Consider the following 6480-nt stretch of genomic DNA (forward strand, 5'->3'; position numbering starts at 1 on the left):
TAAGAAAAAAAAGTGAAAGTGTTCAAAATGTAAAAGAAAAAAGACACTCCTAAAGAACTACAGTTAAGAAAGAAATGCATAAAATGCAAAAGGGGGAGCATATGTGAAGCAGAACAGACCAAGCAAGGGGACAGAGTTCTCCTCATGGACACGAGGCAGTTTTTGCTTGTTCCTCTTTCTGCTCCTCTCCTAAACATTTTTGAAATGTTCCTAAAAGTGTTTCCAATCTTTTATTTAAAATGAGATCAGAGGGGTATTTCCGATGTCATAGGAGTAGCGGTCCTGGTGTGAGCGTTGCTGGGGCTTGTTTCTCAACAGTTATCAGCGCGGCAAGCGCAGCTTCTTCCCCTCCTTGCCTTTCAAATGGTAAGAGAAGATGCGCTGCGCAGACCTTGCCCTTTGCCACACGCCTACGGAAGACACAGCCAGCCAGCATGGACCAGGTGTCAGCAAATACATGCTCAGCTGTCTGGGCTTCCCTTGTTTGCAGCCAAAGTGAGATGTGCTCCTAGGAACTGTAAGCCGCCTTTAGTGTTCACATGACAGTCAAGAGCATTTGGTCCATTCAGTATACTGAAACTGGAGAATGGAGCGCTTCTTCCTCCCCTCGTTATTTGCTCAGATTTTGCCAATCCTCAGCACCTCCCAGACCTGTAATAAAAGTACACTGATCTCTGGAGCATACCCCAGAGCTGGGTGGGGGTGGGGGTGGGGGTGTTGCACCAACATTTAGCCGTGTTTGCCCCCAAAGTGTGGGCTCCGCCTGAGTTCCTTCTCCTGCTCGTTCCGTTAGACAGGGCTCAGCCACAGCACAACGATTCAGCAGCTTCCCACCTGCTTCGTAACCGCCAAGGCAGGCTGCTACATATTTTGGTTATAAGCACTTCCACAATTTGCATTTTCCAGTAGGGTGGTGGTGGTAGCAGTCGGCAAAGTTAGGTGCTTAACCAAGTTCCCTGCAAACTGAAGATTCCACCGCAGGAATGAGAGTTTGGGCAGTGCGGGGGGGGGGGGGGTCCTGCAGGGTCAGGACCCACTCAGTTTATGCAGACCAAACTAGATCAGAACCTGATCAAAAAAACTGCTCCGCAGAGTTCCCAACCACTGCCTGGCCCCCTCCTGTGTTGTTTGGGTTACCCGCTTGCAGTCTGGGAAGAGGAAAGGCCCTACAGAATCTGTGGGATATGAGGTAGCCTAAGGGCTTTATCCTGCCTGAATTAGCTGGTGAAGCCATCACCTGTCCCATTAGCCTTCATATCCGTGTGCATATATACCTTTCGGGCATAAGCATTGCTGGCCTGCACACATGCAGAAGGATCTCCCTTGGTGCAAAGTCTGTGATGGTTGGGCGGTAGGTCACTTAAGAAGAGAGAAAAGGGCCTTCCACTACTTTTCCTTTCATTGCACTAGTCTCACATTTGGTTAAACAGGACTGTGAGACTAAAGACCCACCAAAGAGAGAAATGGAGGGCTGCTACATAGCTAGTGTGTCTAGTTGTATGACACTTTGCACAGTTTGTTGACCTACGCGTTGAGAGAAAGCTCTTAAAAGCAGGGTATGTAAGTTTTAGAAGGTCTTTCTTGAGTATAGAAAAGGGGTCAGAGGTGACGATGGGTGATTATCGCTTTGTTGCCATCTGGAGATTGCCCTTCCATCTCTGCCTTCAGTGATAACATTCTTGTTTCTCTCTTAATTAATGCTTGGGATTCCTTTCTGCATTGCACTTGCAAGATGTTACCCAGCTCCTTGAAAGTCTCTCCCCTGCAGAAACATGATTTTGTATGAATGCTTAACACTGAATGACCACCAAGTCAGACACATAAACCGAGAGCCATTTCCAGAACTTTGTCAGATGTAATTTAGAATTAGTGCCATTTATTTAACATTCAGACCAATATGCTTTCTGATATAGGAATAAATCCTCTTGGTTTCTCTTATTTATAACCATAGAAACAGTACTTAAACTGTGCCTCAGCAGGAGAAAGTGTGGCTTTGTTTCTCTCTTCCTAAGTACAGAAAAACAACCCGTCAGCAAACTTGTTTCTTTGCGAAGAATGCTGGAAAGAAGAAAAAGAGATGTTTTCTCAAGACTGTGTTCATTTGCGTAGTTTGGAGGTTTCTACTCATTTAAGAAAATTTGTACGTAAACAGAAGGTATAGAGTTGATTTTGGACTTGTTTTTCATTGAATCAAAATAATGAAAGATATTCAGCAAAACTGGAAGGTTTTCAGAGGTGAACTGTTTTGAAAACAGACTCGTGTGCGCCCATTTTTGCACACAAATATATGTGGCTTCAGAAGTCGGGCATGGAGCCTGAAACATATAGACAGCCCACAAGAGGGTGCTAGACAAGCAGACCCCAAGGAAAATGACTCTTCACCACAAGGCAGGAAAGAATTTGACTCTGAGCCTAACCTCTTGCATGTTAAGCAAGTGGAATGGTTGTCCATTAAAACATTTTATAGTTGAGGGACCACAAGATTTTAAACAGAACGTTTTCTTAAAACTTCTATTTCCCAGTGTTTTCTCTGGATGTCTTTATGCATGTTGTTCTTTTGGCAGAATCAATTTAGTAGAGATTTGCTATTAAGAAGAAATCACTTCTTTTGGGTATTTTGTAAACTGTATGCTTGAATTCTATTGGAAAGGTTTGAGTAGTTTTTCGCAGAGTGGGATTGTGACTTCGCCAATCAACACTTGCAATTGTCGAGTCATTCGCATATTTCACAGTCCCTTTGGGTTGATGGTTTCTCCTCCTCCCCTTTTATTTTCATTGCATTCCTCTGACACTGGAAAGATGGCGATTTATGCCACTATTGACCTGGGCACAAGTAGAGTCATTCTCATAACTGGAAAAAGAAAGTCGACCTTTGTAGGTTTTGAGTATAAGGTGCATGCATCTTATTTAGAATGTGAAGTTCTTCTTCTGCAAATAGTGGTTGCTTCTTTCATCTGGATGTTTGTGATGCACCACACCTCTCCACTTATTTTAGTGCACTTCAAATAGCCCTTTTTCTTAGTATCCTCATAACGCTGTGAAGGCAACATCAGAGGATGCAGACTACGAGGTGGACACCGATGCTGGATCTTCCCCTCCTGGAAACTGGAGCGCTTTTCTCATGGAGTTACAGTATGGTCTCCAGCTATTGACCGAGGCCAGGGATGGGGAAGCCTTCCAGTTACTGAACTACAACTCCTATCATCCCTGACCACTGGATACACTGCCTGGGGTTGATGGAAGCTGCATCTGGAGGGCCATAGGTTCTCCACCGCTGACTCAGACTTCTGATTTTATCTTCACAGTGCAGGAAGGAGCTCCCACACCCTACAGGGAAAAGTTCACACACTCCTTGCACAACTACCAGTGAAACAAATGGCTTGAAGCAGCGGTGCTCGGTGAACGAGCCTTTGGTAGTCAAAAATAAGTCATCTTTTATTTCAGAAGGCTGGCGTTAGCTCTGAATGGACATTGATGGAGCCTTGAGCTTATTGTAAACACCCCTAGCTGCACAGGGCCACAGCTAGATAGGAAAAGGATAACTCAGAACTACTGAAGTAGACTCCAGAAGAAGAGCAAAAAAGCCAATGCCAGGAAAACCTCTAAATGGCAATGACCCCGGGAAAAACTTGCCCAGCCAGAAATATTTTCCTTGCCAGTTTGTCACTTTAGCTCCTGCTTTTGTAAGGAGTTTTGCATTCATAACTGCAATACAAACCATTGTTGGCTTTGCTAGTGTTGCATCTGGCTAAAACAAGACAGCCCAAAGCCACCCTGGAGAAGTGCACTGTGTGACCCCATTGCTTTGAAACAGAGTGTTGGCTTGTCAGTCAAAGGGGAGGGGGAGGGGGAACTGTGTGTTGGGGAGGTGTTAATGTATGAATTGCATGTTATCCTGGTATTTTAGTTCATTTTTTAGTTTTGTGCATCTAGGTGTCAAATCATCTGCATGGAAGATGCTGCTGCAATGCCCTGTCTGAGTTTGTATGCTTGTGCTTTCTTAATTTGTCCTTCTTTTTCAAAAGATTTAACTTCCCAGGAAAAACAACATCTCTCTACGTTTAGTTACTTGGAGGCATTAAGATAAAAATAAGAACAAACAAAAAAAAATCCAGTTGCCCTTCGTATTCTTACAGATTCTTTTTTTTAAAGAAAAAACTGTGATTAATTTGTTAGTGTATATAAACTTATTGCCAATGAGTATTGTTGTTAGACAACGAATGCAATAAATGAAATACTGAAACTCCTCGGTGGTATTGTGTTTTGTCCTCACCAGCTCACTGCAGCCCACAAGCATGGTTAAATTTGCATGCAGCAAAGGGGGAAAGGAAATGTGAGTTCTGTCTTGGAAAGCACCCTGGGCCTCCTAGCATTAACCCTCAGCTGGCAGTAGAGCATGATATACTTAATCTCAGGGTTGTGGGTTCAAACCCCACATTGGGCAAAAGAATTTCTGCATTGCAGGGGGCTGGACCAGTTGACCCTCACGGTCAACCTTCCAAACTACAATTCTATGAAATGAGTTCTACATCTGAGCCTCTGACCTTATACAGGATTACTCCCTTGGAGAGGAAGAGGCCTCTGCTTTCACCTCAGACTCTTTGGAGTACTCAGGGGTTGAAAATTCCCACAGCTGCATAATAGTTTTCCTTCAAACGGGAAAGTTTTTCACAAGTTTGGAAAAAAGCACAAGGCTTAGGACTTCCTCAGTGGCATGAATGTTGTGCCTCTATGTCATGTATCTGAGGCACTCAGCCAAATAAGTACCTAGGAAGGGCACAAAGCTCTTGAGAACAAGCCTCCTTAAAACCAGATTCTTCAGCTGCCTTGACCAACTGACTCAAACCTGACTTTACAGTCCCTCACCCCAACTAAAAGATAACAGCCTTGGCTCTAAATTTAGAATTTAATATTGCACTTACTTACCGGGCAACTTTAAACGAATTCCAAAGTAGCTGGGCAACAAATGTTCTTTCGGTCTGCCAAACAACCCCCATGCTTTATAAGCAAAACTGCCTCAGGGAAGCTTGGCAGAAATCAGCCCTGCCCAGCTGACTTAAAAGCTTAGCATGAAAGTAAAAAAGCAAGACTGCAGCAAATACCTGAAGTGCCCTTCCTGCAAGACCAGAAGGTTTGAGGTAGGATTAAAGTGTTTGCATAGGCAGGTCCCACTACCCACAAGCTCACTATCCTAAAATCCGCTTATATGCATGTAAAGAATTATGCCAAAACCTTGCTATATGCTCCACAGATCCAGACAGCCAACTTCCTTTGTTTGCGCTTTGCTGGTCACCGGCAACCATTTTCTACTGGAAACCTTGGAGAGAGTGGGAGAACAAGATCAGACAAATCAGTAAACAGGATAGATCGGACAAATCGTCCAACCCCCTTGGCTGCAACCATTTCAAGAAGAAACCATGAAGAGGGGCAGGGGGAAGAAATCAGACAAATCCCGCATTAGAAGTATTTCCATATGAAGTAGTGGAAATCATGGATTCATTATCCAAATGCTTGCCTGACAAAGAGTTTCCACAGAACGCATTGTGTTTTGTAAGCAAGACCTGTGTGTACTTTCATTGTCCGCTAATCCTGTCAACACTTAAAAGTTTAAACTGGTTCTGTTGTCCTAGTTCCCTTAGAAATCCTGCTGGTTATAAGACTATGAAGGTGTTGACAAAGTGGCAAAGTTTCTTTCGGAAGTCAAAAGAAACAAAGATCATCAAACTCAAGACAAAACAAAATGACCGCCTCAGTTTCTCTCTTTTGTCGTTGGCTGTATTTTGTTCTGAAATTGTTCTATGTGTCTTTGGGCCACAATAAATATTTATTATTATTAGTTGGGGCAGTTGGACAAGCATTCCATTTTGTTTCCAAATGCCTTGAAACTATCTCCCATCCTTAGAGCGCTACAGACAAAGACACACTCAGGAACACATTTGAGTGTGTATTTTGATACAATTGATCACATATAACTAGAGATAAATTGGAGTGAAGATACAGCACTGGTGGGCAGTAAAAGCACTGGCACAAGGCAAGATGGAGAATATCAACTAGTTGCCTAGAGAGTGTGAGTGCATTCCCCCTTTCCTTTCCATTCTGACTGAGGGCCCTGTGACAGCTTTCTTTTCTCTCCATACTATAATTATGTGGCCAATTTTAATTGGCCGGTACATGATGCTATGACATCCTCATTTCTCTATGTGACCCCCAATCAGCCAGAATACCATAGGGAACAGGTATTCTAAAGTTTTCATTTAAAAATGGCACCGAAGCAGCAGCAAATCAAGCAAGCAACGACTGAGGAGAGGCAGGAAAAACTCACAAAAGGAACAGCAGGGAAGGAAGTTGTGAAGACCTTTTGCCCCCTCCCCACATCAAATCTCTCAGCAAAGACTGAAGACCATCAAAATTCAGTACCACTAAGAAGAGGCAATTACAGCTGCAGTTCAGAATATGTAACCACTTCATCAGTTCGGTTGA

Source organism: Podarcis erhardii, assembly GCF_964252035.2.
Source record: "Podarcis erhardii genome assembly, chromosome: 12".
Taxonomy (NCBI): Eukaryota; Metazoa; Chordata; class Lepidosauria; order Squamata; family Lacertidae; genus Podarcis; species Podarcis erhardii.